The following is a 25,470-nucleotide window of genomic DNA, read 5'->3' as shown; positions in this document are numbered from 1 at the left end:
CTATCTGATCCCCCCTTCCCTGTTCCATTCACGAATTGTGCGTGGGAAGAACGACTGCTTGTAAGTCTCCGTATTTGCTCTAATTTCTCGGATCTTTTCGTTGTGATCATTACGCGAGATATATGTGGGCGGTAGTAATATGTTGCCCATCTCTTCCCGGAATGTGCTCTCTCGTAATTTCGATAATAAACCTCTCCGTATTGCGTAACGCCTTTCTTGAAGTGTCCGCCACTGGAGCTTGTTCAGCATCTCCGTAACGCTCTCGCGCTGACTAAATGTCCCCATGACGAATCGCGCTGCTTTTCGCTGGATCATGTCTATCTCTTCTATTAATCCAACCTGGTAAGGGTCCCATACTGATGAGCAATACTCAAGAATCGGACGAACAAGCGTTTTGTAAGCTACTTCTTTCGTCGATGAGTCACATTTTCTTAGAATTCTTCCTATGAATCTCAACCTGGCGCCTGCTTTTCCCACTATTTGTTTTATGTGATCATTCCACTTCAGATCGCTCCGGATAGTAACTCCTAAGTATTTTACGGTCGTTACCGCTTCCAATGATTTACCACCTATGGCATAATCGTACTGGAATGGATTTCTGCCCCTATGTATGCGCATTATATTACATTTATCTACGTTTAGGGAAAGCTGCCAGCTGTCGCACCATTCATTAATCCTCTGCAGGTCTTCCTGGAGTACGTACGAGTCTTCTGATGTTGCTACTTTCTTGTAGACAACCGTGTCATCTGCAAATAGCCTCACGGAGCTACCGATGTTGTCAACTAAGTCATTTATGTATACTGTAAACAATAAAGGTCCTATCACGCTTCCTTGCGGTACTCCCGAAATTACCTCTACATCTGCAGATTTTGAACCGTTAAGAATGACATGTTGTGTTCTTTCTTCTAGGAAATCCTGAATCCAATCACAAACCTGGTCCGATATTCCGTAAGCTCGTATTTTTTTCACTAAACGTAAGTGCGGAACCGTATCAAATGCCTTCCTGAAGTCCAGGAATACGGCATCAATCTGCTCGCCAGTGTCTACGGCACTGTGAATTTCTTGGACAAATAGGGCGAGCTGAGTTTCACATGATCTCTGTTTGCGGAATCCATGTTGGTTATGATGAAGGAGATTTGTATTATCTAAGAACGTCATAATACGAGAACATAAAACATGTTCCATTATTCTACAACAGATTGACGTAAGCGAAATAGGCCTATAATTATTCGCATCTGATTTATGACCCTTCTTGAAAATGGGAACGACCTGCGCTTTCTTCCAGTCGCTAGGTACTTTACGTTCTTCCAGAGATCTACGATAAATTGCTGATAGAAAGGGGGCAAGTTCTTTAGCATAATCACTGTAGAATCTTAAGGGTATCTCGTCTGGTCCGGATGCTTTTCCGCTACTAAGTGATAGCAGTTGTTTTTCAATTCCGATATCGTTTATTTCAATATTTTCCATTTTGGCGTCCGTGCGACGGCTGAAGTCAGGGACCGTGTTACGATTTTCCGCAGTGAAACAGTTTTGGAACACTGAATTCAGTATGTCTGCCTTTCTTCGGTCTTCCTCTGTTTCGGTGCCATCGTGGTCAACGAGTGACTGAATAGGGGATTTAGATCCGCTTACCGATTTTACATATGACCAAAACTTTTTAGGGTTCTTGTTTAGATTGTTTGCCAATGTTTTATGTTCGAATTCGTTGAATGCTTCTCTCATTGCTCTCTTTACGCACTACTAGTAGTGTCTGATTTCCTAATCGAATCCCCGCATCATAGCCTGATGTGCAAATTGTGTATAACTCGTCACTCTCCTTATTTTACTCCTCTTTCCAATTTCAAAGAGCATTTTCCATTCAATATTGTCCAAAGCTTCCTCTAAACTTACAAATGCAATGAAGATAGACTTGCCTTTGTTTCATATATCTTATACGATACTTTTTAGGGTCATTATTGCCTCGTGTACTGATACATTTTGCCAAAACACGGTCTAATATTCCCTGAGGTTGACTTCGTACAGATCATTCATTCTTCCGTAGGTAATTAGTGTCAGTGTCCTGAAAACACGATTTATTAAACTGGTTGTTTGTTAATATTCATTCCTATCAGCGCTTGCTTGTTTTGTGATTTGAATTATTATGTTCTCGTTGAAGTCTGAGAATATTTTCCCCATGTCATAATTCCTGCACTCTAGTTTGAATTGCTTGGTCACGGCTAGTTCACCCACGGCTCTGTATTAATCTGAGGGAAAATCGTCTACTCCAGGGACAAACTTTCGGAAAAATTAACTGCTGTACTTTAACAACAGATTGAGACGATAAATATTCCAGAATGTGGATCGATGAGAATTCAGTTTCAAATTTCAAGCTGTAGAACGGCTCTCTGAGAAGACACGACCTGTAAAATGACGAAAGTCGTTACTGGTCCTGCCGGCTGTTCTCTGCAGAGAAAGCGAGAGCAGTTGTGTAAATGGAAAGAACGGTTGTGAAACCAAAGCATGCGCCCCTGTGAAGCTGCACAAAGTTTTCTGGGACGTAAATGGTGATAGCGTCCAATTTAGTAGTACTCCTAAATACCAAGTATATTTTTAAATAAAGTCTGTTTCTGAATGAGAATGACAATGACCAGCATGGTTTGCGCGCATATCGTCAGACTGCAGTCTGAGCTACATAAGTTAGTAACGTTTAAGAAAACTGAGTTGCTTTCCGACTGTAAGATATGATCTTGAATTCAATTATTGTGTCCAAGAAACGTAGCAACAAAGTAAATTCGCTGAAAGATTTGCGAAGTTTATGGTGATACTGCTATGAATGACCGTGGAGTTCGAAAATGTGTTGGATGTTCAAGGATGGGGGTTAATGTGCGTGATGAGTCACGTCCTGACCAAGGTTTTCTGAATTCTGAAGAGTTGGTTCGTGATGTTAACAACAAAATTCAAGAGGACAGACGATTCACGATTTCAAAGTTATCAATTGATTTCCGTAGGATTCAAGGTCACTTTTCTACACCATTATTTCGGGGAAGCCGAATTATCGAAAACTGTTTTTCAGGTTGATTTCAAGACTGTTTTCGGGCAGTCACAAAACTAATATACTGGGCTGTGATGTTTCGTTTTTAACTTGAGACAGTCAGGAAAGAGATGAGACTTGGGTGTTTCATATGACTCCTGGATCAAAGCAACAGTCACTGAACAGAGTGAAAGCCACCCAGACTACTTCATCATGTAGGACCATGATAATGTGTTAGTGGATTAGATGCCGAGTGGTCCAATACTTATTCTGATGCGTTTTATGTGGCCTTGGGTAACTCTGTCATGCCAAACAAAAGAAGCAGCATCACCTAGGGTTTTTCAGAATATGTTAAGACAGTGTCAGACCACATGTTTGCACACAAACCCAACGTCTAGCAAGTCTTTTGGATGGGAACAACTGTCCAGACCGTTCACCCGGTGATTTGCACTTGTTTCAGTACATCCTTGGTGGTCAACTGTCCGACGACGACGAAGAAGTGCAGACTGGTTTTCTTCACAGGCAACCGATTTCTTTGACTTCGGAATACAAAAGATCTTTGAGCGGTTGACAAATGTTTGAACAACAAACGAAATTATGTAGAAATATAAGTAAAAGCATCTAGACTATGGATAAAATATATTTAACGATACTTACAGTACTTTTCTTCTTATTAAGGAAAGGAGCTTATTTCAGAAACACTCATCCTATTAAACCTCTACCATTACTAGATGAGACAGGTTCGCATATGCTGCCGCCAGCAGCACATCTTTACTACAAATAAAATTACATTCCCACTTTGAATCTGGCTACAGTGTAACGAAGACCGAAGGAAGTTCCGGGTTTAACGTTCGTCGACGATAAGATCATTAGAGTCACAGCGTACATTCTAATTGGGGAAGAATATCAAAGAAAGTGTCTTTTCGAATAGTCCATTGCGGCATTTGCTTTAAATAATGTAGGAAAATCTAGATACCCGGTATGGAGGTTTGAACCAATGTCCTGCCGAATGCGAGTCCCTTGTCTTACCACTGCACCTACTCTTTCGGTCTCTTGCTAGAGAAAACTATGTCTGCAGGGTATTTTCGAGTGGAACTGGATAATGAACACAGGAATGCAGGTAGCATACGACTGCCGGCACTCGACACGTCGTGCTGTGGAAGGATGCTGAGGAAGCTGCAGGCAGAGATGACCGTACTCCTTCAGACAATCAGTGAGGTACAGAATCTTTGAACTGTTTTAGAACAAGAAGAAGAAACATCCGAACGGGAAATGCACACATTCATTTATCATAATCATAAAGTAATGAGGCCTCACAAGGGATAAATCACGCTTACTCTTGCTACAGGGCAGATAAGGAATGAAACAATTTACATTCAGAAAGACTGAGGGAAAGAAAAGTGCTGCTAATTGAGGTATATGTTTCCGTTCAAGAGACAGTGTGTCTGCTGAACTAAATTCACTGACATGAAAAGAATGGAATCAGTGGGATGGCATCAGTGAAATGAAATTACGTGAAACTGCAACGTCATATACTGATAAGCCTAAAGATTACGACCACTTGCTTAATAGCTTGTTTCTCCGTCTTTGGAACGAAATATATCACTGATTCTGCGTATCAGAGATCCAACACGAGTGGTCTAAGGCGCTGCAGTCATGGACTGTGCGGCTGGTCCCGGTGGAAGTTCGAGTCCTCCCCCGGGCATGGGTGTGTGTGTTTGTCCTTAGGATAATTTAGGTTAAGTACTGTGTAAGCTTAGGGACTGATGACCTTAGCAGTTAAGTCCCATAAGATTTCACAAACATTTGAACATTTTTTGGTCCGACAGTTTGTTGGTAGGTTCCTGGAGGTGTGCCTCATTTGATGTTTGCGCACAGGTCATGTAATTCGCGAAGGCAAACGGGCCGCCGATTTTGTGTAAGCGGTTATCGCGCCAGATAGCAACCCAAATGGGTTCCCCGAGGAAACATCAAGCATGAAGGGATGCAGGTGGCTCACAGCTGTCAGCGTGTCTTCGATTACTGCCACAGGTCCCACGCAAGCGCAGGATAATGTCTCCCATAGCATAATATTACACCCACTAGCCTGCGTCCGTGGCGCGCCGACATCTCAAGCCGCCGTTCACCTCTATGACTGCGTTTGTGAAGACGACCATCGACCAAGTGTGGCAAAAATGTGATTCACCTGAAGAACCGACACGTTTCCATTGATCGACAGTCGAATCCTAATGGAGGGTCCCTTCTGCAATCGTAACTGACGATGTCGTTAGGTCAACATGTGAATACGTAGGTTTGCTCTGTTGCGGAGCTCCATGTTCAACAATTGACGATGAACGGTGTGCTCCAAAACATTTGTGCGTGCACCAGCATTGTAGGTTAAAGACGGGGGATACTGCTACTAACAATTCATTTACAAGACTCAAGGTTTTCGTTTAACTTCAATGAGTTTCGTGAACCATAACGACATTTTCAAGAGCTACTGTGTCGTTTTGGCTATTATATTTGCTTCAATTGATCACCTATTATTAAATGAACGATGGAGTTGTTAAATTTCTCGAGAAACGCACCTAAAACGAAACTGACGGAAAAAGTAGTACTCATTAGTTTTATTTAATCACAAGATATTCGTCTTATGTATTGGCGAAAAACTTTCACATTTTCGGTTGCCCTTCAAATGATGTAACATGTTTGTGACTGCATTACATGATTCATTTTTGATTTAATGACGTATTACAATGCAAATAACGTACTATTTTTGTTTACACAAATATTGTAAGGATGCTCCAAGGAGAGATACTTACTTTTTTTTTTTTTTACTTTCTTGTATACACTGCACGAGATTTGATATGCTCACTTGTATACTGCGGGACTCAAGTTCTCGTCACGACCTGCTGCTGTACTTGATAAGTATTAAATTTATACATTTGAGTATACAATCATGCAATACTATCGTACTATAGCAGTTCACGAAAACAGATAAAGGGAAATGAAACAGTGCACTGCGAAGAAGTAGCAGCGAGTGTGGTATGCGGAAGACCAACGTTTTGTGACCAAATGAAAGTATTTACAAATATTTTGTTTGTTCGTTAGTTTCGCCTGAGACGCTTCTCTCGTAAAAAAATGAACTGTGCTATCATTTACTGCCAGGGGAACAATTGAAGCTCACGTAACACTCACAAAATCAATGTACCTCATCAAAATGAAGCTGTAGCTCTAAAATGCTTTGGTATTTAAAGGAAAAAGACGAAGTTGTGTCGAAAAACGGCGTATTAATAGCTAAACTATCGCTAACCTAAATTAAATCGTCGTATTTAAAATTATTTGTGTGAAAACATGTGTTACGATCTAGACTGAATTTACGAGATCTTTTATATGTAAAACTAGGACATTACCTTACACATTTTTCTCTCAACCCATCTCAGAGCGTAAATTCTGGCCGAAAAGATATGGCTTGTTACTCCATGACTTTCCATCTGACCGGGTTCTGAGCGTTAGCTTAGCTAGAGTAGTAGCTAGTACTGCACAAACCTGCGATAGTCAAAGTCAGTAATTCTTCTGAGATGATGATTGTGTTGTTCGCTTCCGCAGACGTCGATTGGCAGGTAACAACTAAAGCTGTTATTTGTAGAAGTAACACAACACAATAACATATGGAGGTTACTTTTTCCACTGGTGTTGCTGTAGATCCATACAATAATAATGTAATAGCCAAGAATACGGACTGGATACTTGTCATTAGATTTTGTACCACATGTATGACGATGAGTGGAGCGTACGAGTCATTCAAACAGGAAATCAATTTTCTTAGTTTCAAGTGGGAAACCTGAACGTCCAGTACTCGTTTTCTCGGTTGTGGAAGATGCCTCTGTGTAACATGTAAGTGGTGCACTGTGGAAACACAGTGTAACGAGGTTGTCTGAAACACAGACGACATGTGGCGTGACGGAGAGGCTTGGAATTCACACTGAAAGCTTTCCTTCAAAGCGACGTTGAGAGCCTTGAACCTTTGGCAGAGAACTGAACAAACTACTGCAAACTGAATTACGATCAGAAATGTCACGAAGTTGTCAACTATTATAGCTACATGAAAATGAGATCGTGAAGAGATGTAATAACAACAGGCGGCTATAGAGCCTAACAAGATGAACGATGACGCAGAAACCAGAAGGAAGCTTAATTTGTCATCTCTTTGCCGTGCGGTACATCCAACCGACATTTCAGCAAACTGGATGTCTTCCATGAATTCCACAAAGGTTTTCCTGCGATTGCACATGAAGAGCAGGATGGAAGAAACTGACATAGTGGTACATATTGTGCAGATCACTAAACCTGGTATGGACCATTTGTGCCAAAACTGCTCGTTCATTAAAACAGTGGCTTGTTGTACCCCGCCATACCCTAAGTACAGGATTACTATTGACACAGTGAAACTGTAGACACGGGAGCACGTAGCTAGCAAAACGCTACGTGGTCGACTCAGAGGCACCCCAGAAACTGCAGACAGTAAAACTACCGGCAGCAGGCTCTTCACTATACCCGTACACCTTCCAGTGAACAGGAGTGGCGCCATAGTTCCCCATGGACGAGTGTGGACTGAGTCCAAATTGCTTTGAGTTTTAGCCTCAGACGAGAGTCCTTCCATAAACTTCATCAAACATTTATTAAGTACGTGAGCTCCTCAGATCAATACTTCACTGATGGAAAGTAGAGAGCAATATCTAGCACAATACTGACACCGTTTCCGCACCGCAATCCACTGGCACATTTTCGCTATTGTTTGATATTAAAATCGATTGTGGCAGAGTTATTGCCGGTAACGCTTTGTGCACATGCCCTTCCATCTAAAAACAGCTCCTACGACAAGCGGACTGACCGTTCAGAATAACTGGTACGACGGTAGTTACTGGACAGCTTCGCTTGCGCAAAAACAAGAAAACGCTTTGTCCTCTCAACAGAACTGATTTTATGAATTTAAAATTTACATACGAAAAGATCTATTACTGTCAGGATATCTGAAGGAAGCGAGTTAAATGTTTCTTCCTTTTCCCCTTCCCGTTGAAATCTACCTAATGTTCATTTCCCCGTGACCTTACACGTCCGCAACTCCCGTGGCAATATCTGTATTTGTTAACATTATCGCTTTTCTCTAGAGATCTACGTGCACGGCTTTTGTTGCAGCCTTAGGCTATTTTTATGTTGAATGACAAGAGCAATTTTACGTAATATTTGTTTATTTCTCTCAATAACAGTTCAAATATTCAGGGACAGGCAAGAACTGTCATTTTCTTACATTTGATTCGAATATAAATTGTTGATAAAGTTTTGTTTTTGATCAATGATGTAATCACTCTCGTTATCGACAACTTTTCTTCATGCAGTGTGAAAATTTTCAGTGGAGGATCGATAAAAATCAATTGGTTTCTGAGCAAAATATCCGGAGTTGGTATTTTCGACATTATCCACATTTTCACGTTTTTTGACACTTGGCGATCCATATAAAGCGAAATCCGATGGCGCAATATCCGACGACTGTGCTGGGTTAGGCAGTACCTCCTGCCTTAACTCATTAATTTTTCGTAGAGTTCCTATTGCGCAGTTAGGTCTTGCATTATCGTGTTGTAGAATAACGCCTTTTCTGTTGACAATCGCTGGGCATTTTTCAATTAAAGCTTCATTTATTTCACTCAGCTATTCACAATAAGAGTCTGCATTCATAGTTGGCCCGGTTTCAGCACTTCAAAATGAACGAACCTGCGAATACTGCACCAAACACACCACCAAAGCGTCTTTTTGTGGTGTAGACCTGGCTTAACTGTACTTCGTGGCGATTCATTCGGAGAGAGCCTCTGGCTTTTGCGGTTTGGATTGTCATAGGGGATCTTTTTCACAACCCGTGGTCAAGCGATAAGACAAGGTTCTGTATTGTGACTATGAAGAGAGGGGCTGCGTGTGGTGGTTCGGTTACCTTTGCTTGTCTGTAGCAATCTACTGCAAACGTTCATGGATGGACTACCAAAGACGGTAAGAATATTTGATAGTTCCTCAATTTTCTAACAGGTTTTTGCTTCCTCTTATAATCTCATTGTTTAAAGCCGCTGTCCTTTCTGGTCTATACTAGTCGGAAAGATCAAAATTCCCGGGTTTGAACCTACAAAACTACCTTTGGCATTTACGAACTTTTAATGCACTTAAATAAACACCGCAAAAGTTTTCGGTAGTAACTGTTGCTTTATTGGCCTTGCGAACCTCAATTTCTTCTGCTGTTTGGATGGCCATTTCATCACAAATAAAGTGGAAAAAATTTAAAATTTTCAAGTAAACAAGCCAGCACAACTTTAAAATGTCGTTGACACGATTTTGAAGTACACATTGAGCTGATACATGACAGACAAATACCGACATGCGTAGAAACGACATTACTTTACGGTCCCCGTAATAATGGCATCTGAATGAAACGCATACATACGGCTCCAGAATGTGTAATTAGCTCTCAGATTGACACTGTTTGTCTCAAGGTGAAGAAGACTCTTTTTCGTCGGTTTTGGTCGGTTTTGATGTCTCTGTTATGGAATTAACCAAGCCGTACATTATAGTAACACCATGTCTTAGTGCAAGAACGCAAATCTCATTAATAATATCTTGATTAAACCGAGTTCACGTTATAGAAGAAAAACAAAAACTTGTGAAGCCTAAAATCACTATAAAATTTTCAACATAGAAACTGAATAGTGTGCTGATATTGTTTATAACGAACGATATCATTCGATTTGGGAAGTAAACACCTGGAATGAATTTTGTCACAGCATGGTATTTTTAAAGTTATCCATATTCTTATTGCTGTAACAATAAACGACTAATAATTAGAGCACTGACTTTTCTTTGTCACTGTTGGTTCAAATAGAGGTACACTATGTGATCAAAAGTATCCGGACATCTGGCTGAAAACTAACTTCACCAAAATAATCGATAATCTTATAAAAAATCGCGTGTTTCTTATATATTGCAATAAACGTCAACGAAATGAAGCAGGCTCTCACACATTGACAACATCCATAGAAATGGCTTAATACACACAAGAAATGCACTTGAAAAAGGGAATCATTTCCCGAAACGTGTCGTGCGAAAAGTAAATAAAGAACAAATCGTGACTGGTAGCAGAAGATTTATTTATAAACAAACCTTTCCTGTGTGATGACTGGATAGCTGTCTCCCTATTACACGTTACGACTCTCTTCAACTGTCGGCGGTCTCTGTCAGTCAACAGACGAGGTCGGCCTGTACGCTTTTATGCTGTACGTGTCCCTTCAGTTTCCACTTCATTATCACATCAGAAACAATGGACCTAGGGATGTTTAGGAGTGTGGAAATCTCGCGCACAGACGTATGACACAAGTGACACCCAGCCACCTCATCACGTTCGAAGTCCGTGAGTTCCGCTGAGCGCCCCATTGTGCTCTCTCGCGATGCCTATTGACTACTGAAGTCGCCGATATGGAGTACCTAGCAGTAGGTGGCAGCACAATGCACCTAATATGAAAAACGTATGTTTTTTGGGGTGTCCGGATTCTTTTGATTATGTAGTGTATATTGACTTACTGCATCGACAGAGATAGCTCGCCTCTTGGAATCCTCCCCCCATGAAATTTACTTTCTCAGTGCGAAATGTTCTGACTTTCGATAAAAGTTAATAAGTTCAGACATAATTTGTGGACAGTAAAACGAAAGCATAAATTTAAATCACACGATGCAACTTGTAGACTAAAAGTGAGTAAAATGACTGTTATGAAAAGAGACTGATAATTGACGTAGTTTTATGCTTCAGTCGAAAATGTGTTCTGTTACATCAGAAGCAAAATTTATTACGTGCATATTTAGGATATGTTGAACACAAAGCTTTCCACATAAAGCAATCGACTGGACGTCGGTCGATCGTTCGTAATTTATCTTCCATGGTACAAAAAGAGTGTCGAATTCCGCAAAATTATGTCACATTGCCGGCCGCGGTGGCCGAGCGGTTCTAGGCACTTCAGTCAGTCAGGTCGCAGGTTCGAATCCTGCCTCGGGCATGGATGTGTGTGATGTCCTTAGGTTAGTTAGGTTTAAGTAGTTCTAAGTATTTCTAGGGGACTGATGACCTCAGATGTTAAGTCCCATAGTGCTCAGAGCCATTTGAACCATTTATGTCACATTATCCCTATTCACCATCAATGAAATCCATATTTCGTCATTGTCTGTACGGTAATAGCTACTTTTTGCCTTCTGAACCATTTCTCATATCATACGCTAAGCTTTTCTCTGCGCTGTATTTTAATGAGCAAGCTCACTCAGTACGGTTCATGTCATCAAAGCTGACAAATACATTCATCCAACAACTGAGCTGCTGCATACTGCATCTCGGTGCAGTATCCAAACCGCGCGACCGGTCGATAGTTCCTGATGCCCAAACCTTTTCCAGGCTTTTAATTTAATAATACATGACAAACATCATGGAAGAGGAGTATAAACCTCAGTGCATTAAGTTACTGCTTTGTAAGATATATCATTCTCTTCGTCCATCCTCATTTGCCTCATCACATACTTTTATGTCTTTTGCTTTCGTAACATCTACGGTCTCGACTGACATAAATTATGATCAGTTATTTGTAAGTACAGTTCATTCATCATGTACCCCTTGCAGTTTTTATACAGTATCTTAAGCTTTTAATGCATGAGTTGTTGTTCACCTTGACAGAAATTACAATCAGTTTTTGTAGATAACATGCTAAACAGCTGTTTAGTTTGTCTGTCTTGCACTCCTAGAACTACGAATGATGTATCATATCTTTAAATGGCTTCGTCAGACTTCTCTGTACATTTTTAGCTAGTTTCATCAAGAAAGAACACTTCCTACAACTGGATATCCTTCATTTATCATCACTGTTCCATTCCTCAGTATTCCTAGTAATTAGTTCATTCAATTTGTTGAAAAACAGCGGAGAATTTACTGTTCTCCACATTAGATTTCTCTGCTTTATCCTTCTGCTTCGCTTGCATTTTCTGTAATATTATCTAAAGATTTTTTTTTTACAGTTTTGAAAGCCACCTAAGTTGGATAGCAAAGTACTTTCTGGGATAAATAAGCACACTGGCCGTTCCCTCTGACTGCGGCAGATGGAGGACACATCCCCCTCCTACGTCACAATCCTAGATGCTGGTAAGCCACGCTCTCTCCTTCAATCATAGATCAGTACTGTATCAGCCATTTAAATGAAACTTCCATTCCTAACACAGTATTTTTACGGAACATTAAAATGAAAAAGCCACTCATAGTCCAATATTTTTTACTGTCCTCTACAATGAAACAGCCAAACACATCCCAGTATTTTACTGGCTACCAAAACGAAACAGCCAGTCCCTATGTTTGATCTCTGTATGTCCCACTTGTCAAGGATAATAATTCGGTAACTGTATCAAACTTGATGAAAGGCACAATGGAATGCGAAAACTAAATATTTCCACGTCTAAAATGAATGTACTTCAACACCTACCTGCACTTCTTCGTTTCATTGATTAAAAGTGAGCTGCCATAAGCAAATTGTCAACTCCACTACTCCTGTTAATATAGTTTTCTTGCAGTCAGTTGCTTGTCGGAGGCTGCAGATTTAGAGCTTCGTTTTGTGTCTGATGTGGTTTTAAATTTGTAAATAACAAGCAAACATTTTGCGTAATGTTTGTTCGTAATTCTTCAGTATAAAGCGCAGACATACAAAAAAGTAATAAATCCATATTATTTCACTTCCACATAATGTAGTCAATTTACTAGCATACTATTGAATAGAATCGAATTACCAGAATCACTCTGCTAGTAACTGGACTAAGTAACAAAGCTGCAGCTTAGGCGACTTGTGATGTCATTTCCAAGATTTTTTTTTAAGAAAAGCCCATTACAGGATTCCTGCCTTATGAATCAAATGAATGTTTCTACAATTTCCAATTATGTTAAAGGTCAGAGGACCCAAATAGCATTTAGGGATCTTTACAAACTGAAGTTTCTGTTTGCACCTAAATCATATTCATAATACCAGGTGATCAAAAAGTCAGTATAAAGTTGAAAACTGAATAAATCACGGAATAATGTAGATAGAGAGGTACAAATTGACACACATGCTTGGAATGACATGGGGTTTTATTAGAACCAAAAAGATACAAACGCTCAAAAAATGTCCGACAGATGGCGCTTCACCTGATCAGAATAGCAATAATTAGCATAACACAGTACGACAAAGCAAAGAAGATGTTCTTTACAGAAAATGCTCAATATGTCCACCATCAGTCCTCAATAATAGCTGTAGTCGAGGAATAATGTTGTGAACAGCACTGTAAAGCATGTCCGGAGTTATGGTGAGGCACTGGCGTCGGATGTTGTCTTTCAGCATCCCTAGAGATGTCGGTCGATCACGATACACTTGCGACTTCAGGTAACCCCAAAGCCAATAATCGCACGGGTTGAGGTATGGGGACCTGGGAGGCCAAGCATGACGAAAATGGCAGCTGAGCACACGATCATCACCAAACGACGCGCGCAAGAGATCTTTCACGCGTCTATCAATATAGGGTATATTTTTTTGGTTCTAATAAAACCCCATATCATTCCAAGCATGTGTGTCAATTTTTACCTCTCTATCTACTTTATTCCGTGATTTATTAAGTTTTCAAATTTATACTGACTTTTTTATCACTCGGTATATTGATTTAACCAGTCTGACATGGGGCAGAAGCGCTAAAAGTATACAGAAACGGGAGTCACTACAAAAAATTCAAAATTAACGTGTGGAGAACACGTTCTTATCTATATCAGAAGACTGCATTTTAATCGAGTTTACATATCTTAACTTGATGTGTCTCATAAGCTGTCACAGCATTTGTATTAGTATTTTAATTAACTAATGAAAATTACGACTTAGTTTTTTGGATGACAGAAGACTACCTATATCAAGGTATTTCGATCTCTTAGATCGACTGTAATACTTTTCAAAGAAACTATCGGAAAGTAATTTCAGCAGTGTTACCACACCAGCCTTTGTAGAATTACAGGTGTGACGTGAAGTCGCCCAAGAGATATAGGACCATTTTTACATAATAAACTAGCATAAAAAAGTTTTCTTCGATATCATTTTGAGGCTCTATTTCTTATAGGATTCGTCGTCTTATGAGTTAACCAATATGGATGCAAAGTTGCCTTTTCTACTAACAATAACTTTGAACGGTTACCTTCCCCGTTGTTATCGTTTTTATCTCTCTGCCAATCTATGTTAGTGCGTGTCGGTTGCGTGTGTGCCGAGGCATCTCATATACACGCCATCTCATATACACGCTGCTTACGAGCTTGGTTCAACGCTCGGAAGGTTTCATTGAAAGGGGACCTGCCCGAAGTTTTTATCTTATTGATTAGGTGTTTATCATATTAAGATTTCGCAACGGACCAGGTGGGGAAGGGCTCAAGCGACGAAGTGGGCAACTAACTAATTACCACGCTCTAACACGATCTATATTCTCTACACTTGTTAATTTTCATTCCGGCCTGATTATCATGACTTCATTGTTGTACTAACATTGTTCTCTCTGGAGGATGGGGATGTTATGATCAGTCACTGAATCCATGAAATTAAATTCATATGGCATTTTTATTATTTACCCAGAAACTTTACGAATGTTATAACAATTTTTTACTCGATAGTTAAACGAACTCATTATTGCAGTTAACAAAGCATAGACGAATAAATTCTACCTTATCTAGCACTGAAGGTGCTCATATTATAAGAAATCTATTAAACACTCTCGCACTGAAGTTGCTTATATTATCAGAAATCTGGTCTCGTTTATAATACTGTGCACTGGGAAAGCGGAGGGATCTACGTTGCTGCATCTGTAGTCCATCTGCTTAGACAGTGATTGAAATTCGCACCCCAATCTGCTTGGTCCGAATCGTTATGAATTAATGAACCGCGCTTCGGTTCCTCAATGGTCACTCTCTCCATTACTTCTCAGCACCGTTCCTTAGTCAAAATTACAGCAAAGATTCTTGATGGGAAAACAGGGGGAACAAAGCAGACACAAACATCTCTCATATACACAAAAAAACAATTTCTTTAAAAATAAAACATTCTATAAAATTTGGCACACGTAAATTAACAATCTACGGCACACGCAAGCATCCTCAACTTAAATATTTTCAAAATCGAACTGGTAGCTCGTTGGCGGTGCAATTCGACACCACGTGGGTAATCGACACCAAAGGCAATTTTTTTTTTTTGTACTAACCCCACTGTTCACTCTTGTCTTCAATCTACACAATAAAATGTGCTCATCCCACTGTTCATTCTTATTTTCAATGTATACAATTATTCACACTCACAACCTATTATGTACTAATTAGTTGGGACGTGGAGCCTCGTCTAGGTTGCTGCTTGCAAATGGGGGTAGACACGAATCGAAAGACCCGTGCACAAAATTTATGAATTTGCCAAAAAATTACGCCACTCGCTTGGAGCCTTCAGTAACTCACACAAAACATATTCCAGCAGGTTTCACACGGTTATCATTGTCCAACAGCTGTTAAGACCTCATGTTAAGCTAACTAGGTGGGGTATTTTAGCAAGAAATTTAACATTGCAAAACTATAAGCTATAAGTGGAACTATATGATTTTTGTTACTTTTGCTGCTCTCGTGTGCTGAAGGTACTAGCTGACTGCAATACTATAAATGGATAACGTGAGCCCCCATGCTCACCTCTGGAAAAGAAACCGTAACTGAAAATTTTGATATTACAGGGAAAATTTCTAAAAAATATTAATGGTCGTAACGACATGCCAACTACTTCCATCCTGAATAAGAGCGGATTAATAACAATATAATAAATTATACCTCATCCCACAAAGAATATGGTGGCAAAAACGGAGATCGCCCTCTATTCCGTCCGCTCAGTTCAACAGCATCTCACAGAGTGTCTCTGTCACGGCGGCCCTCACACGTCGTTCTCTTCCGCCCTGGAGGAGAGGGGAACCTGTTACCAACCCCGAACTACCCCTGGCAAACAGGTGCATCGTCACTGCCTTTACCCCAAATTTAGGTTGGCACTAACCAGTCTTCAGAGTGACCACATCTCTGCCTTGTCACTATCAGCGGACAAACTCTTAATACAAACTCAAAGTTAATTGACCCAAGGTAACGTAGAGGGATTAAAGAAAGAATGTTCATTTATGTAATTATGAATTAAATAAACAGGTAGTCCATTTCTTCACTCCAGTTATAACATTTCTTATTTGTAAGAATTATGAAAGTATCTCAAACAACCATAGTATTCAATATAATGCGTCGGAACAAGCTAATTATAATGAGATGGAACAAGTTGTTCCCTCTCAACTTGCAGAAAAATCTTATTCGTAATTTGAAGTCCACATCTGCTCCTATACACAGTTCAGTTTACATAATCGTTTTTGATACGTGTCCTGTTTGTTATGTAGGACAAATTGGAAGATCTTTCAATGTCACGCACAAGGAACGTTTATTGGGAAAAAGAGGCACTAATGTAGATGTTACCACTTTTGCTGGTCATCAAATGGTTCAAATTGTTCAAATGGCTCTAAGCACAATGGTATTTAACATCTGAGGTCATCAGTCCCCTAGACTTACAACTACTCAAACCTAACTAACCTAAGGACTTCAGACATATCCGTGCCCGAGGCAGGATTCGAACCTGCGACCGCAGCAGCAACGCGGATCCGGACTGAAGCGTCTAGAACCGCTCGGCCGCAGCGGCCGGCTTTGCTGGTCATCACCCTGTTCATCTCTGGTCACAGACCGTTAGGTGTTGAGGTAGTTTATATTTTACATAGGGGAAAAGAAAGATAACAGTTTCGACGTACTCGAAGAGCTAGAGATTTACAAGCGTCTTTATAAGAACTATGGCCTCATCTGAGACAAACAGTTACAATTAAGTAAATTTTTTCCATGGTTTTTTTCCACTACTCGCGAATTTTTTATTTCTTCATTTTTTACGATGTTTTCTTGCCTCCAGTTCGGAAACATCTTTTTATTAAAATCTCATATAGTTGTGTACTACTAAATTTTCCATCATACAGATTATTTAGAACATGCAGCTGTTTATGTATATATTCTACAATACTCTGTACTACACGTAAAGGGCATTTCAGCAAGCGCTAATTAATACTTCATTTACTTGACTACTTCGTATTTTCAAAAATATATTAAGCTCTCATCTTTTGGATTTTGATTTTTTAATTAACTGTTCTTTAATTCGATTATTTCTGCTATAATGTCTGACGTGGGCATATGTCACCGTCCGCACCCGATAGGGGCGCCTACTTGCGTCTTATTTCCATAGCAACAATGTAAGCCACCGGGCCGCTCCGATTGCAAGGTGTACGTATCAAAGGCTGGAACGTTTTTAATTTTTAGTTGTTGACTTGAGCATTTCTGCTCTAAATTGTGACTATTCGCTTCTCGAAATGTAACTTTACGCAAGTAACCTTTCTATTTTATGACATTTTTCATCTTGGATAATGTTTCTGTCAAACTTATTTTTCTATATATTATTTTATACGTTATTAAATTTTCATTCTGATGAAGACATCCTTAGAGGTGTCGAAACCTAAATAAATGTATAAAACAATTATTTGCAACAAGTTGGCTGTATTATTTCACCATTGAAATATATTTCATAGGAAACACCATAAAATAAAACCGAAATTGGCCACAAAATCTGAACCCATGTTGCACGGGATGGACGCTGATAGGGGAGCGCCAATTAAAGAAGGAAAGGACCAGTGCATGGGTCGGCATGATGAATAAAGCTCTTCTTACGAAACAGTTACGATTAAAATAGGTATACTAAAACGTACACACATTAAGTGCCTGTATGCAGAATCAGGCACAGGGAAATTTTTTTTTTAATATACGTAATCTAAACTTAAGCTCGTGGAACGAAGTTGATAAATGACAGAAATAAAAAGTAATCTAAAGATAATAACATATATAGGCACAATTACAGAAACATGGCCGTAATAGTAGCTTCTAGAAGGAGTAGAGGTGCTGTATTACTTTCGTTCTGCAAAACGTATTGCAATATACTAAAAAAATTATTAACATTCCAGTCAACAGTACATACCTTTAGATAGAAATTAATAATACCAAGAACAGAAATAAAATAGTGTCAAATGAGAGGCAAGACGATCAGCTCTTGTTAATAGAATCTCGAACAGAAATGTGAAGAGTTTTTTAACATGCTTAAAATCTTTGTGTTAGACGCAACATACAACACGTAATATATAATAAATACTTTTCAACAAACGAAAATATACTTCTATTAATACTCTTTATATAAAAGACGACACAAAATATCCAAAACAATTGTAATGTCTTTCCTTAGATTACTATCATCTTCTCTAAAAATTTTGAGAAAGTAACATAATTATGTGTAGAGTCACAGTAAAATAGAAATAATTAATATACTTCTGTTGTAGAGTGGTTGTTCATCATAGAATACTACTTACACATTTGCTCATCAAATATTTAAAATACTAACTAGCAGAACATCACTGCTTCGTATTTTCCTCATCTTTTCATGATTGTGTGGATTATGACATTTTTTTCGACAGCCACAGTTTATCGAATTACATGCAACGTAATCAGTTCCTTTTAAATATACAGAACAAAAGAATGCAGGGAAAGGTGTAGAATAATTCAAATGCTACTGTAATAGGAGAAAATTTTGGTGATTGTCGAGAAATCAAGCTTGGAATCAGATGGGATTCAGTTTTGCATGCATTTATCTTGCTTTTATATGTGAATGACCATCTGCATATTATACATCTATTAGAATTGATAATCTTTCTGAGGTGTCACAGGTACTATAATTAATTTCATTAGAATAGTACAGTAGCAGGTTATTATCCGAACTGTGAGTGAGCGGTTCCCTGCCTCAGGTTGATGGAGGTACAGTCGATGTAGGTGGCCAGTATGTACCAAACCTCTGTGCTAATAATTGTACATGAACTTAGATCAGTGCATCTGCAGCAAGCAGACCGTAGGTGGCAGGTGGCGTAAAGCCAGGTGTAACCAGGGTTGGGACGGTGTGCCTAGCAGGTCTACCGGGGCAATGAACATGGAACTATAAGCTGCAGAGATGCTTCAGGTGGCGGCCGTTGGTGGGTTGTCTGGCACTCATGGCTGTGCCGACGCCGATTATGGGGCTTAGGGGTTTAAAAACTGCAAACCAACACTGATTTTGTGAAAGAACTGTGTTTCTGTGTCGCCTGTGAACTTCTGGAGCCAAGGTCAGTGACCACAGTAAGGCTGTTTCTAATGGAGCAATCACTGAAACTGCTGAAGCTTCCTGAAGGATATTCCGCTGTAGGTCGCTGGCATGTTGGCACAGCGGCTACGGTAGTGTTGAATGGCAGTATCAGCAGGTGCACTTTTCGGCTAGCGGACTTTGGTTGCAATCTGCTTAGGTTCTGTACTGCTTTGCATGCTGCTAGAGCTTTAGGCCCTACGTCTCAGCCCCCTTAGATTAATCTGGTCCACTGGATTGCTGCTTAAGAGCCTTGCTACAACAGAGACACTGAGTCTGCTTGAGTCACATGGTCATATAAACTGTTTTTGAAAATCAGGTGCTAAGATGGGACTGGCGATTAATAATTCTTTCAGTTCCTCAAATCCAGTTTCACAATATGGAGTCCAGTGAAGCTTTACTCCCCTTTTTTAAGAAATGTGTAAGGGATCTTGGTACTTCTGTAAATTTTTGAATGTACCTTCCTTAGAAATTGGTGAGCCAGTAATATGACTGTAACTCCTTTATTACACTTGTTGCTGGATAGTCCTTTATGGCTTATACCAAGTATTACGGCTGTTCGTACGCTGTCTTATCCAATAATGTGGCCTAAACGGCTGACCTCCTGTAATAAAAAATGGTATTTTTCTAAACTAAGGGTCAGTCGTGCCACACAAAACCATCCAAATACCTCTTGTAAATGTACCACGTGCTCCTGAATCTGCTTCCAGAAAACAGTAATATCGTTCAGCAGTACCATGCACTCTATCGGTTTCAGACCCCGTAGTACCCATCTAACAAGTTATGGGAAGTCACTGGTGCTTTTTTTCAAACCAAATCAAGGTATCTGACAGTACTGGAAATGACGAAATGGGACTGAAAACGCTGATTTAGGTAGATTTTCCGGCGCTACTTCTAATTAGTTGTACAGCTTCCTAAACCCATTCTGCTAAAATGTCGGTACATCAACAGAATGTTTAAGATCTGTAGTGCTCAGCATGGAGTGTGCGTCATTTTTTGTTCACTGGTGTCAACACTTATAATCACAGTAGAATGTGTAAGCATTCTTACCATGTAAGAATTTCTTTAGCACAATTATAACTGGCGATGACCAGGGACTAGCGTTTTCTTCTATATTCTGTCCTGTAATAAGATCAGTAAACACTTCCGTCATTGGTTGTGGATGATGGGATACTAGATACAATCTCCTGTAAACAGGCAGCTCATTCCGACAGGAAATTCTGTGCAGCCCTGTAGGTGTACCAAGAAATGAGAGAGGTGGGTTAAATAATTCTGCATATTTCTCAAATAGTCTCTCCATGTCCACTCTATCACGCTCATTGATATATGACACCTCTACCTTTAACGCGCTTCAATCGTCAGACTGCCCCAGCCTTGTGTTTTCAACATCGCAATCTCTATTCACCTCCTCCTACTGTACACTAGTAAGTTAGCTGCCTCTTTTTTATACCCTCACCACTTCCGAATCATAAGTGTCTACACTGGCAGACACTACCCGACTTCCATCAATTTCCTGCACAAAATGTAAACTAGATCATAGGTAACATTGAGCCAGATCAAGTTCTTCATTCTCTGGCGAGAGAGTTCAGCTCCAATATTCATCCAAAGCAGCCTTCCTGTACCTTTCGACATTGTACCCAACAAGTCGAGTCTAAGTGGCTGTGTATGCCCTTTAATTGGCCTATATGATATCTTGGATGTTCCTTGAAATCATTCAGTTCTTTCAGCAATAAACCCAATCCACTACACGCGGTTGGAGATTGACTTGACGCAATGGTGAATCGGAGATTCCATCCTAAGGATGGCGTCTTAGCTTACGTCTATGCTAGGAAAAACTGCCTTATACACCCGGAAGTTTCTCCACCCACTCAGAAATCCAATGATGTCGAACTGAAATGGTGAACACTATTACTATCCACACCACATAGTCTATAGTTTGTGGGTTCAAATGCACGGCAACGAATACTCTCTTGCTGGCCACGGATACCTGTGATCCTGCACCTTACAAAAATTTATACAATCTTCCCTTTACCTAACTGGTAGAAAAATGTCTGTTACTCATTTTGCGTAGGTGTGTGCCATGGTCACCCTTACTGGGAGCAAAACCGGCTTTGAGCACTAAGGGACTTAACATCTGAGGTCATCAGTCCCCTGTAACTTAGAACTACATAAACCTAACTAACCTAAGGACATCACACATATCCATGCCCGATGCAGAATTCGAATCTGCGACCGTATCAGTCGCACGGTTCCGGACTGAAGCGCCTAGAACCGCTCGGCCGCAGCTGCCGGCTTACTGGGAGCATTGTGTAGTGGTCGCACAACCTCTTGTCCTGTTTAATGAGGTGCGTGAGTGTTGCCTTGATTCCATATTTCACGCGCCTGCAGACATTTCTGAATGGAGTGTCCCACCTGCGCCCAACTTTGACACTATGACTTGGTACAAAACCTTTCTTATGTTAACAATGGTTTTTTTCGCAGTTGCCTTCTTTGTACCTACGTCATTATTTCCATATTTCGTAATTGCCCTTTTTAGAGATACCCATTCCTCCTCAACCGAACTGACTTCAGAACTATTCCCTAGCGCAGTGTCTATAGCCTTGAGAACTTCAAGTGTATCTCCTCATTCCTCGGTAATTCCATATCCCACTTCTCTGCACATTGATTTTTTCTGACTAGTCTCTTAAACTTCAGCCTAGTCTTCATCATTACTAAATTGTGATCTGAGTCTATGTCTGCTCCTGGGTATGCCTTACAATCCAGAATCTGATTTGGGAATCTCTACTTGTCCATAATGTAGTCTAACTCAAATCTTCCCGCATCTCTCGGTCTTTTCCGAGTATACCTCTTACTCTTGTGATTCGTGGACAGAGTATCCACTATTATCAGCTAAAATTTATTTCAGAACTCAGTCTTTCACCTTTCTTACTCCTAATACCAAGCCCATATTCTCCCGCAACCCTTTTTTCTGCTCCTTCCCCCACGACTAACAGATTTTCATCTCCCTTTCCGTACTGAACTGCAATCTGAATATCCTCATATACTTTCTCTGTCTCTCCATCTCCTGCTTGTAACGTCAGCATATATGCCTGAACTATCGTTATCGGTGTTGGTTTGTTGTCGATTCTGATGAGAATAACCTTACTACACTGATCAGAGTAACTCACTCTCTGCATTACCTTCCTACTCATAGCCGTCCGGTGTGGCCGAGCGGTTCTAGGCGCTTCAGTCTGGAACCGTGCGACCGCTACGGTCGCAGGTTCGAATCCTGCCTCGGGCATGGATGTGTGTGATGTCCTTAGTTAGGTTTAAGTAGTTCTAAGTTCTAGGGGACTGATGACCTCAGATGATAAGTCCCATAGTGCTCAGAGTCATTTGAACCATTTTTCCTATTCATAACAAATGCTACTACCGTTATACCGATTTCTGACGTTGTTGATATTACCTATACTCATCTGACCAGAAATCCTTGTCTTCTTTCCATTTCATTTCACTAATTCCCACTATATCTACATTAAGCCTTAACATTTCCCTTTTTAATCTTAGCTGCATCATAAGTTGAACGACAACTGCCACAGGCTGTACATCATAGTAGGGGCTGGCTGAGCTATTCGACTTCAGAGTTTAAATACTATGGCAGAACGCTGAGTTTGCTTTCTGTGTCGCCCAACTCCTGGCCAATGACTGGAGTATGGCAGTTGGCATTCAGCGGTCAAACAAACTGCCGCCAATTTCACTCTCAGGTCATTGACACACAGACACGGTGGCTACGGAAGTGTCACCATTTGCTGAACTGCAATATAGACAGGGGTGTTGGCTGCCAGGCTGACAGTGGTTGAGACCGGGTTATGGTTCTCGGCTATTTTCGATGCTGCTGTAATCTTAAGGTAACTACAACAGCTTTAGCGGAAATGGTTAATAAAGTTTTTCAGTAAATTAGTAAGTGGTTCCTTGCAAATCGATTCTCTCTTAATTTCAGAGAAACTAAATATATCAAATTTTGTACAGCAAGTAGAACGTAATTCTGTGCGGCTAGTAGAACGGCACCAACAGCTGATGGAAGAAATGTGAACATGTGTCAGTGAACAGCATACAGTGCTCCACATTTTTAACTCTGTATTCTGCTGAAAATTTCAACCGTAAGAAATGTTTTATTGAGCTTCGCAAATATCTTCATTTAACAATGTTTGCCGTGCAGACTATTAGCTAGGTTTTTTTTAAAATAAAATCCTCAACGTCTTAATTTGTCCTTTTCCTACTCTTTGTTTTTTTATGACATGTAAGACATAGTTTCCTGGGATAATTAATCTCTTCTAAAGAAGATGTTAATTGCATTAACGCGAATCATTAAAGAAATATACTGTGTGTATCTGAAGTCACCTACAAGGAGTTAAGGATTCTAACATCAGCCTCACAACATAAATATTTACTAATCAAATTCGTCATATGTAGTCCATCAGAACATGAGAAAAATTATGATATAAACATATAGGGTTCTTCAAGCAATATCAAACTAATTAGAATATTACTGGGGTGTGGCCATATAATAATGAGAATTGTCTAAATATTCAAGGACTAAAATAACGATTATTATGCTCTTGTTGCAGCTGTTCCTCTCAGGATGATAACATTATTTAGCTGGGAGATGTGCCCTTCTTTACATTCCGTTTCTGTTGGTGTAATAAGGCTACCGAGTTTGGTGTTCCAAGTCGTTATGGGCCCTAAAATACTACTGACCAGTGTGTCCCACATAATCCTTCCAACTTTTCTGCCACTGATCAGCGGCTGTAATTATACCTTAAATAAATAATATTGGTAGTCGAAAAACACAATACACTGAAGTGGTCACAGCTGAGAAAGGAGTTCAGTATATAGTTACAAAAACGTTCATTCTTTCGCCCAGTAATGCGAAATGTGTGATGTGTAGAATAGTAAACTTTTAACCTAATATCAATTCATTTGTTCTTGATAATTCCTTCTGTTCAATAGACATTTAATTAAGCACTGATAACATATAGTACAGTAGACAAATGCATTTGATTTGTTGTTAATTTGGATTCCATTTGTTACATGAATAATGAATATTAATACATTCACTTTTACTATATTTGAGACACAGTACGACATAGTAATCTGTTAATGACTAACATGTAAACAAAAAATATGATACATAGCCTGCAAACTGCCTTGTTTCCCTTCAGTACAAATAGTACAAGTGATTTTTGGTACATGTAGCTTACTAACACATCCACACACATACATACAATTTTGTGTCTAGCTTTACAAATGTAATTCAGGACGAAAGAGTGTAAATGATAGTGAATCTAAAAAAACACATAAAGTATAATTATATAAGATTCCAATCAGATAAACTCATGTACCCAGTGTCTGGTAACGAATATATAAAACTAGAGGGGTCCCAGTAAGAATATACAATTTAAATTGCTTGCCTTTTGATTCTGATAGGTTAGCAATGCTTGCTGTTCCTCAAACCCAAACTTCCAGATGTCATACACTAAGATCGGCACCTTCTCTGCCTAGGGTCTGTGTGTTTGTGTTGTCTTCATCATTTCATCATTATTCGTGAAAGTGGCTAGATTGAATTGTGTAAAGATTGGGAGTTTGCACAGGCGCAGACGACCGTGTTGTTGAGCGCCACACAAACTGAACATCAGATCGGTACCAAACTTGTATGTCGGTATATTATCAACCAAACCTCCTATTTAGTTCGTACTGTGTGCTGTCGTCCAGCAGAACAAGCCTAAATGTTAGTTAAAAGTGACATCAGGACTACGGAGCAGAAGAAAGACTAAAGACTAAAACGTGTAGCGTCCATAGGGAAATTGGTAGCGCGTAAGATCGACGTACCAAGGGTTCTGTCTCTAAACCCCACAGATCACAATTTTTTTTTCTTTATTGTGCATGGGAGTTTTATATGGGCCTTGTAATACTTCTGAAAGTTTTATGGAATGGTTTCTTTACTCTACTGTTCTGATTGTTTATGTTTATTCTGTGAAACTACAAATGCACTAGCTGCTTCAACACAGGTGGTAACAGTTCTGTCGCACATGTTTGACGGAACACCACACCTATCTGTACAATATACTC

Source organism: Schistocerca nitens, chromosome 2, assembly GCF_023898315.1.
Source record: "Schistocerca nitens isolate TAMUIC-IGC-003100 chromosome 2, iqSchNite1.1, whole genome shotgun sequence".
Taxonomy (NCBI): domain Eukaryota; kingdom Metazoa; phylum Arthropoda; class Insecta; order Orthoptera; family Acrididae; genus Schistocerca; species Schistocerca nitens.
The sequence above is the reverse complement of the archived record's forward strand: the minus strand, read 5'-3'. Positions refer to the sequence as shown.